Raw genomic sequence first — 10113 nt, 5'->3', positions numbered from 1 at the left:
TTAAAACTGGCCTTTTTTTCTAAGCCGCGGACCCGCTATAACACAGTGGGTCTGTACATGTTAATTTTCCTTGTATATGCCAAGTGCTTTTTAATGAATTATTTTTAATGTAAAACAATAAATTGATTTGGAATTTAAAAAAAGCCTACGTTGTCAATATGTTACAGCTACAAAAAGTATAGAGTTACTTATGAATCCAGATGAAAATCAGGAGAAAAATAACTCACAAGTTACATACTACGGATAGCAAAAAGAAAAGTACCTCACAAATGGTTCCAGGTCAATGTAAAATCTTGAGTCTACTGCATGACTGCATAGGTTCAGACTGTTCTATTTTTTCAAGGAGGAAGGTTACTGAACATTGGAGACTCCGAAATAAAAGCTTTCTGTTGTTGATTAATAGTAATGGATGTTAAAATTAAATGTTAGATAAATTTATTTTATGATTAATAATTGGTAACATTCATATTTCTTCCTCATTGTATATTCTTCTATACTAGTCTGCCAATTCCTAAAACTGTTCTGAAAATGATGATACAGGAAACTAGTTTACAAAAACTAAAAATATTGGCTTACCGGGCCTGAGAGGGAGAGACGTTTTGCATATTGCTTGTGGTGGGACAGAAAGATGGCACTCGCCTTTTAAAACACTGTTTTGCAAATATCCATTGGTTTTGGCACATATTCAAGAGCAGGCGTGGTTTTTATTTCCTCGTATACAAAGATGACATTAGCAGCATTTACTAAATTACTAGAATAAATATAACACGTGAGATTATATTTTACATGAACGTTAAAATGAACATTTAGTACATCACCAGTTTTCAAGTTCAATTTTGTTGACACGTGTGTAAACAAAGAATAAAAAGATCATTAACCGATTGGCGAATACAATGTGACTGATGGTGGCTAGCACTCCTCTGACTTCCAGACTCCTAGGGCCAAATCCTAGCTACAACATTTTTATATTACATTTGCATTTTCTCTTATGTAGGTTTTAACAGATTACCGACCCCTAACCCCATGCCCTCCACTAACATACATTTAAGGAATTACAAGCAGACTCCAGTAAACCAGGTTGCATAACTGCGTTATCAAAATGTGAGATTTGCCCGTACCACTGTTGCTATAATGAATTGTGTATTTAACATGCCTTTTTTTCCTTTCTGTGTTTCCAGTGACACTTTGGTCAGGTTGCAAAAATAAGAACAACACGCCCTGGAACCATTTAATCGGTCTGCAAAACTAAATTCGGGTTTCAACATACTGGGAAAATAGAAGAAAAAAAGCAGCAGGAAAAAATGTATAACCCAGTATATTTACAAGAGAAATTCTTTTCTATCATTTATAAACTGTGAAAAAACTTAACTAGGACATGTAACAATTAGCTAGCCTAAGAAAATCACATAGTCAACTTGCAAAAGCTCGTGTAGATTTAATTTTTAATTTTTGCAAGCTATAATATATAAATCTCAAACCTACTTCATTCTAATAGTGACAACTATCTTAAAGAGGACACAGGCATATAGCAACCTGTATATGTTCATATAAGCAAGAAAAGGAGGACTGGTTGGTGCTGCTACCTCACCTCGAGGTCTTTGAATGTGCGACCCCTTTCCAGCACGGTCACCGCCTGTGTATATGGTGCCAATTCTCTCTGTGCCTGTGAGACTCCCTACTGCCTCTTCTGGTTTCTTTGGTGAATCTAACGTCGATGTCACCTTACACAACTTCTAGTCAGTGCACATGTCAAACTTGACGACTGCAGTTGCTGATCTCTCTGCCTGAGGAAAGCAATTTACGCTACTAGAAATTACATGTGATGACTTTCTAGCACCGTTATGACATTTCCAAAGTATCGCATGCTTGCTTCTTTATCGGACAGTCAAAAATATTCTGCCTGACAGAGCACCACATATTCTGTCTTTCTCGTTTTTCATTCTGTCATGGTACATAAAACATGAGACTTGAGGCAGACAAGCATTTCTTCTGTTTGTAAGATCTAAAACACCCGTGCCCTTTATTCCTTGTCGTTGTGTTATATGAATTGTACTTTCAGGTGAATGCTCATTGGTTGTCAGCTCTCACATGCACCCTTATGACTAAAGACACAAAACTTTTTGATTGCTGTTGGGGGGGAGTGGCAGACATGATGGAGGGAGTCACTGGGAATGTCAAGCTACACAACAGAGCATCATGTGAGTGCACTCCAACTGCCCCCAGCTCGCTAAGATTATGTAAATGAAGTCTCTGGAAAAGTTGAATAATGTGGCAGTGCCTTACGTTGGCCCAGGGTGAGTGACTGAGCGAGTGAACGTAGCTGATGATGGACTGCCATCCTGTTCTCTGTTTGTGCTTACCTCGCAAGTTATTCTGTCAAGATGGACTGCAGATGTCCATGTTCATGACAAACAAAAGAAACTGAGAAGATTGAAGAGAACATCTTAGTAAGTAAATTGAGGTGACACGATCCATTCCTGTACTGTACATAAAAGGGGTGACAAGTAAAGTAAAATGTATCCATCCATCCATTTTCCAACCGCTGTATCCTAACTACAGGGTCATGGGGGTCTGCTGGAGCCAATCCCAGCCAACACAGGGCACAAGGCTGGAAACAAACCCCGGGCAGGGCGCCAGCCCACCGCAGGGTAAAATGTATCCATTTATCCACTCATTCAGTCTACTGAATCCAATTGTAGGGTTATTGGAGGCTGGGAGCAACTGTGGACAGCTAAAATAAATTCTACTGATTGTTTCTCATTTGAAGCAATTAATGTAAAATTTGCAAGAAAGAAAAATATGTTTAAATAATTCCAGAGCTAAGGTGAGAATGAAAACTCTGTTGAGGAGTTGTTCAGAACTCAAAGAGCTGAGTTACTGTGGTGGCTGTCCCAGTAAGGACTTCTGCCAAATGCAACGGAACAACAGACACAGAGGTAGAGAAGATAAATAAAACGTGACTGCACTGATCATTCCAGTTGCTGTGTCATGCGCCAGGGTAATAAGGAAATAAGGAGAGGCATGTTGGTAAGCTAACTCATTCCAGGGCATTTCCACCAAGTGTTTTACAAGTCTTGTGATAGCCATGAGATATGAGAATAAACAGGAAGCCGATAGACGGGAAGATGAAGGTGCAGCTTGTTCTGAGTATTGATGACGCACTTAGTGAACCAGACATAGGCCTGCTCAGTCATCACATCCAGGCTTCCAAAGTCACATTAAGGTACAAAGAGGTTTGGGGGGGTTGGTCCAAATTCAGCCTAGAGAATGAGTGAAAGCCCCTCTGTGGCTACTGCGTCATCCCAAACACACGTTCAGTTGGTCTTCAGCCGGACTCTTAGGTTAGTTAGATTGGTACCTTTCTCACTCCATTTCTTTATTGCTTTCCCATCTAAATGTATTCATTCATACCTCTGGCTTTCCAAACATATCTTCTTAAAGTTGTTACAATTATAGCTTGGGGATGATTACAAACATGTAAGTGATGTGGCTGATTCACTCCAGCTTACGAGGTTTTGGTGGCCACAGCTGCTGATGTCACAGAACTCAGCCATTCAACTCAGAGACATATGTCTGTATGTTGTCCTTGAGCTCACACAGGTTTCTACAGTTCATAAATAAGTTCTTAACATTGTTCATCCTGCTGCAGTGTCCAGTACCACCATGAACCAGAACCAGGAACCAGCACAAGGCTGACAATTTCTGGAAAAGCACAGTAAGTTGGACATTGATTGCATTAAGCATAGGACTTCAGAATTCTTACTTACACTGTAGCGGTCCGGTGCCGCTAAGATTCACACTGTCGAAGAGACGGTGATTTATTTATTTTTTTAGTGGAGATTCCAGGGACGCATCCAGCCTTGGCCCAACCCTCACATACTCACAAACAGAGACAAAAAGCCACTGGTAATAAAACAACAAATAAAGAATGTATTAATAATAAATGAAAACAATGATCCCACCCCAGTTCCCCTTACGGCGATGTACAATCAAAACGAAAACAAACCACAACAATAATCACACACAGTAAAGTCCATGAAAAAACGTCAACTGATGTAATGTAAAGATGAAGGTAAATAGTCCAGAGAGCCGCACGTTGAAGGGGAATGTAAAGATAGTCTTACCGGTAGTTACTGAAATGGTGAAGACGGGTGGATGGTTCAGGAGTGCTCCTTTCTTCACAGGATGACCATAAATCCACATACAGTCCTCACATAACAGTCAGACAATACACAATCCAGACCCCAACCCAGAAATGATCCAGGACAAAAATGAGACGGCATAGGTATCACAACGGAAGGTGGACAGACAGGAACTTTACTAGACATGAAACACAAAATACTTCTCCCTTTTATGGCAACACTATAGCTCCCTTTTAAATGTTGTGCCAGCCTCTTTGTACCCAACAGCCCCTGCACCCTCAGCAGATGACCAATCGGAGCCACTGCAGGGACTGCTGGGAGTTGAGGTTTCAAGCACCGCTATAACACTGCCATGTTATCAAGCCTACTGTGTTATATGTATATATATATTTTTTATATATTGTTAAAACTCTAGTGGATTTTTGACACTATCTTAGACTGTCAACTTCTTTGTGTTGAAGATCAACATTTAGAAGTAGCTGTAAAAGTTCTGTGGTTCAGAACTTTTATGATTCCATTTTGCATGAAAAACAAGTATAGCGCAAAACATACCGAAAACAATGAATGTGAAAGTAGTGGAGCTTAGGGTACTGGCCCGTCATCTGCTGGAGAACACAAAAGGAAAACAAGCAACCACAGCCACGTCCACACAGTCTGAAATGAGCAGTCACACTTTCACAGATTTAAAACGTACAACAGTTAAGAATCAAGAGGCCACGTATCAGAGCTGGTGGCAGGAACTTAAGGAAATGACACAATGAAAACAATAGAGAGGGATTCCTGGTGCCAGTGCTACATCCACATTAGTGGGACCTACAATGCACTCTTAAAAATAACAGTTCTTTAATGACACTTTTTGGTTCTTTACTTGGTTGTGTGCTTCCTCGTCGCACCATTGCTTGACAAAGCAGCATTCCATTCTGGGAAGGGTCCTCTGCATATGAAGTTAGTTCTTTGTGCCTGGAAAAGCTTCCTGATATGAAGAAAAATATGAAATCTTTAATATATGGTAGGCTGCCTAGCAGGAAGCTAACAGATTAGAAACACCGGACTTAGCCTGTGGGATTGTGAGCAGCAAGAGTCCTTTTAAAATCATGACTTCTTGGAATTTCACAAATCTGCTACCATTTGTTCATGGTTATGGAGCCTGTTATAGACATAAATAAATAAATGTTCTTTCTGGAACTTTCATGTAGATGGGTCTTTTCGGAACCAAAATGGTTTCCCTATGGGACCACTCTCTCTGTCTGTATGTAAACATGATAACTCGAAAATGCTTTGACCCAGATCAATGAGATTTTGTACACCTACTTTATATGGAAAACCAGTAACGGCACACTGCACGAATACACTTGACTTGAGCATTCATAGTTTTCATTCTCTTTCTCTGTACGTTTACCATTCATTTGCTCAGAGGTTGATGTGCTTGCTGCTTCCTGAGCAGCTCTTCTTTTCTCCACCCTAGTGGCCCACTACTTCTCTTCTATTGTTGGCATCTTTTCGCATTAAAACTGATTAAGCCAGTGTTTGTGTTGTGTTTTCCTTAATTTTTCACTTAAGTGGGCTCTTAAGTCTTCAATCTGCCTCAAGAATGATTTAAGATTTGAAGAGATAGGGGAAGTGACGGCGAGGTGGTAGGGATGAGAATGGCGCCCGTACGCATGTGTTGCATGGCTGCCCTGCTGCGTGCTGCCGAGAGTTGATTCTACAATAAAATAAAATTAAAATAAAAAGAGGAATTAAAATCATCACCCTGACAGGGGATATTAGACGTCACGTAGTATATGTGTACCGAATTTCAAGTCAATAAGTGAAATGGTTTGCGAGCTACAGGTGATTTAAAATCCTGGACAGACAAACGGACAGCCAAGGTAGCGTATTATATGGAGAGATAAGGAATCCTATCAACTTTTGGGGCACTTCTGGCAACTGCAAGTGGTACTTTAACTGAATACTTTTGCGAAGTTTCAAGTAAACTATGGTTACAATTACAAATAGATGATCCAAATTTTGTATACTGTAGATATTTGTTAATGATATAAAGCAAACAGATATGAAATTTGAGAAAAAAATACTCAACAGAAGTAGTCTTTTATTTAAACAACCATCCAAATTTTTTTTTTGTGGAAATATAAATATGTACACGATATTAAAAACTGTATTCAATGTAACGCATATAATTTCAATAACTATTATTAATCTTATTTTAACTTATCCATCATCAGTTTAACAATAATGTGTAAATATTGAACATGTCATGTAAATACAAAGATGTAATGAGAACAATAAGTTACTACGTCCCTGTTGTGTTCCTGGTAATACATTTAATTTTATATATTTTTTTTTATTTCTGCCATAATTATCATAATTAAATGCAGCTAAATTCTGTATTACCTGCAGCAATTTATTGCAACAAATATTGTATAATGCAAACACTTTCTCTATGTTTTTGGCGACCATAACTCTTTTTAACTTTGCACGTAAACTAGATAATGCATATGTAATCATGAACAAATTCCACCACTGTTTTTGATTAAAATATTATTTTAATACAAAGTTTGATTATAAATAAAGATAAATGATTGTGTATCGATATTATCAATTAGTTATGATGTGAAACACAGATATGATATTTGAGAAATATTGCGCAGCTGGAAGTGGGTCTGACGACCTTATCCTGTTTTTTAGGAGCGTAGCCTGGTGTCTCCCTCAGGTTAGCTACCAGTGACTGCTAACATGTCAATGACAATAATAATTTTACTGTATATTAGTAAAAGTTTAAAATTGTACATATAAATGTAAATATAGCAAACACCATTTTTTCTTTATTTTAGGACAGAACACTGAGCAAATGATTTGCAGTTTCTGCATTATTCTTATGGAGGCCGTGGGCTCAACTTATTTTGAACGAAGCCTTGAACACGGTCTTCATATTCTGCAGTACAACCTCTGGCAAAAATGATGGACTCACTGCTCTTGGAGGATGTTCATTCTGCTGTCTTACTAAATGTCATTTTTTGCATTAACAATTCCATAATTTTTTCCTCCTCGTTGAGTGAGTCCATAATTTTTTCCTCTACTTGTTCTGAACAAAAAATGTGCCATTAATTACAACAATTTCATTTAATTTTATAAGTATGTTTAACAATGCCAGAATGTTCAGCTATTTGGATCATATCTGTAAACCAGCTGAATGAACACACTCCGGGAGTAGTGATTCCATCATTGTTGCTAGGGGTTGTATCATCCATTCAGTTTTGAGGAAGGCAGATGTGTCTCTGTTATAAAATAAGATTTCCTGTGAATTCTTATTTGTCAGCAATTCCCATAAATGTTCTGCAAAAAAAAAAAAATCACACTGATGGAAATCTGAACCCACAAAGACGTTTCATAACTATGTGACTGATTGCAGTCAGAGTTGAGCAATAATGATGCGGCTTTAGCTACGTACTTTCTGGAGCAGCACTGATATTTCAACCTGTAAACTAATAAAATATGTACGTGTTTAGAGGTCATAAATTAATAGATGAGGTATAGTCTTAGGATCCTCCCTGCGTGGAGTTTGCATGTTCTCCCCGTGTCTGCGTGGGTTTCCTCCGGGCGCTCCGGTTTCCTCTCACAGTCCAAAGACATGCAGGTTAGGTGGATTGGCGATTCTAAATTGGCCCTAGTGTGTGCTTGGTGTGTGGGTGTGTTTGTGTGTGTCCTGCGGTGGGTTGGCACCCTGCCCGGGATTGGTTCCTGCCTTGTGCCCTGTGTTGGCTGGGATTGGCTCCAGCAGACCCCCGTGACCCTGTGTTCGGATTCAGCGGGTTGGAAAATGGATGGATGAATGGATCTACTGCATTAGTTTTCAGGTGGCATTAAAGTAATCAGATGTGTAATGACACGGAGTATTTAATCAAAATATCCAGCTAATCTAAATCCATCCACACATTTTCAAACCTGCTCAATCCACTTAGAGGGTCGAAGTGCGATGGAACACTCCCTTCCTCATCTCCCTATCTTTTATATGGCTCCTTTCATGACTGTCAGCATGTTATGTAGCTCCATTCCAGGGGCAGAACTACAGTTTTGGGGTCCAGCAAGTAGGCCTCGGTAACCGACTGTTATCTTCTTCAATGAGGCTGTTCCACATCAGATCAGCACAATTTAAAAAAGAAATGGAGCCACTACATGTCAGATTTTAATTTAAAATTGCTGTACCAGATCATCTCACATGTCAAAGTCACTTTATGCCTTATAGTTTTCAAGTTATGGGAGGATGAAAATTACGCCGATGTTGTATACATGCAGGTCTAATCTAATACTATTTCACCTTTATTACCTTACTTTTCTAAATATAACATTTATTTTTGAGTGGGGGCAAATAAAATATTGTATCCTTATGAACACTTTATTGAAAAAAATCTTTGTCCAGATTGCCATCACAAATGCTGTCACAGGATTCACGCTAGCATTGTGACTACCTTTTCCATGGCGCCCCTTTTTTGTTACAACATGTCACCTACTGTTTGTATACAAAGATGATATTAATACCTTTAATTTATTACTGTATTTTAATTGCACACTTTTAATTATTACTGTACTAGGGGGTTTGCCCCCTGCTCACTTTGATCGCCAACACCCCAGCCTGTGCTACGTGCCAGCCACTTTGCGTCTCTGCCGCTTGCGTATGTGGATTTCATTTTCACCAAAAAACAAATCTTTTAATTCTTGCAGATAAGCCTCTTCATTGGGAAGAAACACTACTTTTCCCTGATGGCAACACGAATTAGACGATCAACAAGTCTCCGACTTAAAGTTTAAATCCGAACAATATATTTGATCTCTTTTCAATGTTCCGTTCTTTCACCGATTAATAATTTCCATATGTTTGCGCTAATGTGATCTTTACTACTATTTCTTTGAGACTTTAGAATTTTAGTACTTTCATTATCTCTAACCTGCTCTGCATGTGTACCGCGCCAATGTTTTTGAATTCTTTATGATGTTCTACTTTGTCATCTACTCGTTTTCTTTTATTTCCGTCCCCGAGTGTGGTTAAATCTCTTGGCATAAAGTCTCGTCTCACGGGATGTGAAAGTATCTCTCTGAAAAAGTTTGTCTCGTCCCAGGATTTTTTTATTATAATAGAGAGATTTTAATTGCACACAGATAAAAATTGTTATTGTTTATTGTAATTGCATTACATTTTTAGTATATTTTAAGGTTTTTTAACATTATTTGTGTAAATAAAAATTACTGAAATGTGTCCTTTACAGTGGCCACAAGTAAACTAAATATGTTTTCATTTTTTTGATTATGGGTAGCTTAAGATAAACAATTTTATTTTAAAAATTGTAATTTTGGTCATAAATGTTAATAGTGTTTCAAATTATTTATAATTATTTTATATTAAATATATTTGGAATGAAACATCCTGAATTTGAATGATTTTGATTTGATTACAGCCAGCCTACATGATACTTTGAGTAAACCTTTTAATTTTTATTTTAACTATTATTTTGTATTGATTTACACTGTATTATTACTTTTTTAAAAACCCCTTCTAATACAGTACACATCTTTAATTTTGAAGCAATCTGGAGTAAAGTCGCTTCTGGGACCATCTGGGATTTGGGGGTCCTGAAACTTAAGCTTCATTTGTTTCATGGTAGATCCACCCCTGCGCCTTTCTTGTCTGTCTGTCTGTCTCTTTAACTACATTTTACAGTATGTAGATCCTTTCGTATCTATTTATATATTTATCTACATTTTATATAGCTCCTTTTCTATCAATCTATCTGTCTACATCCGTATCTGTTTGTTCACTGCATGTATTTTTCTATAAATGTTCAGACAATGGTACTTTGGGAACCTTCATAATTCAACATGATGTTAGTTTTGAAGAAATAGGTGAACAAGATTGACAAGACTGGTTAGACTAAATGGCCTGTTCTCGTCTAAATCAGGGGGACTCAGCTACGGT

This window comes from Erpetoichthys calabaricus, chromosome 2 (genome assembly GCF_900747795.2).
Source record: "Erpetoichthys calabaricus chromosome 2, fErpCal1.3, whole genome shotgun sequence".
Lineage (NCBI taxonomy): Eukaryota > Metazoa > Chordata > Cladistia > Polypteriformes > Polypteridae > Erpetoichthys > Erpetoichthys calabaricus.
Note: the sequence above shows the minus strand (reverse complement) of the source record.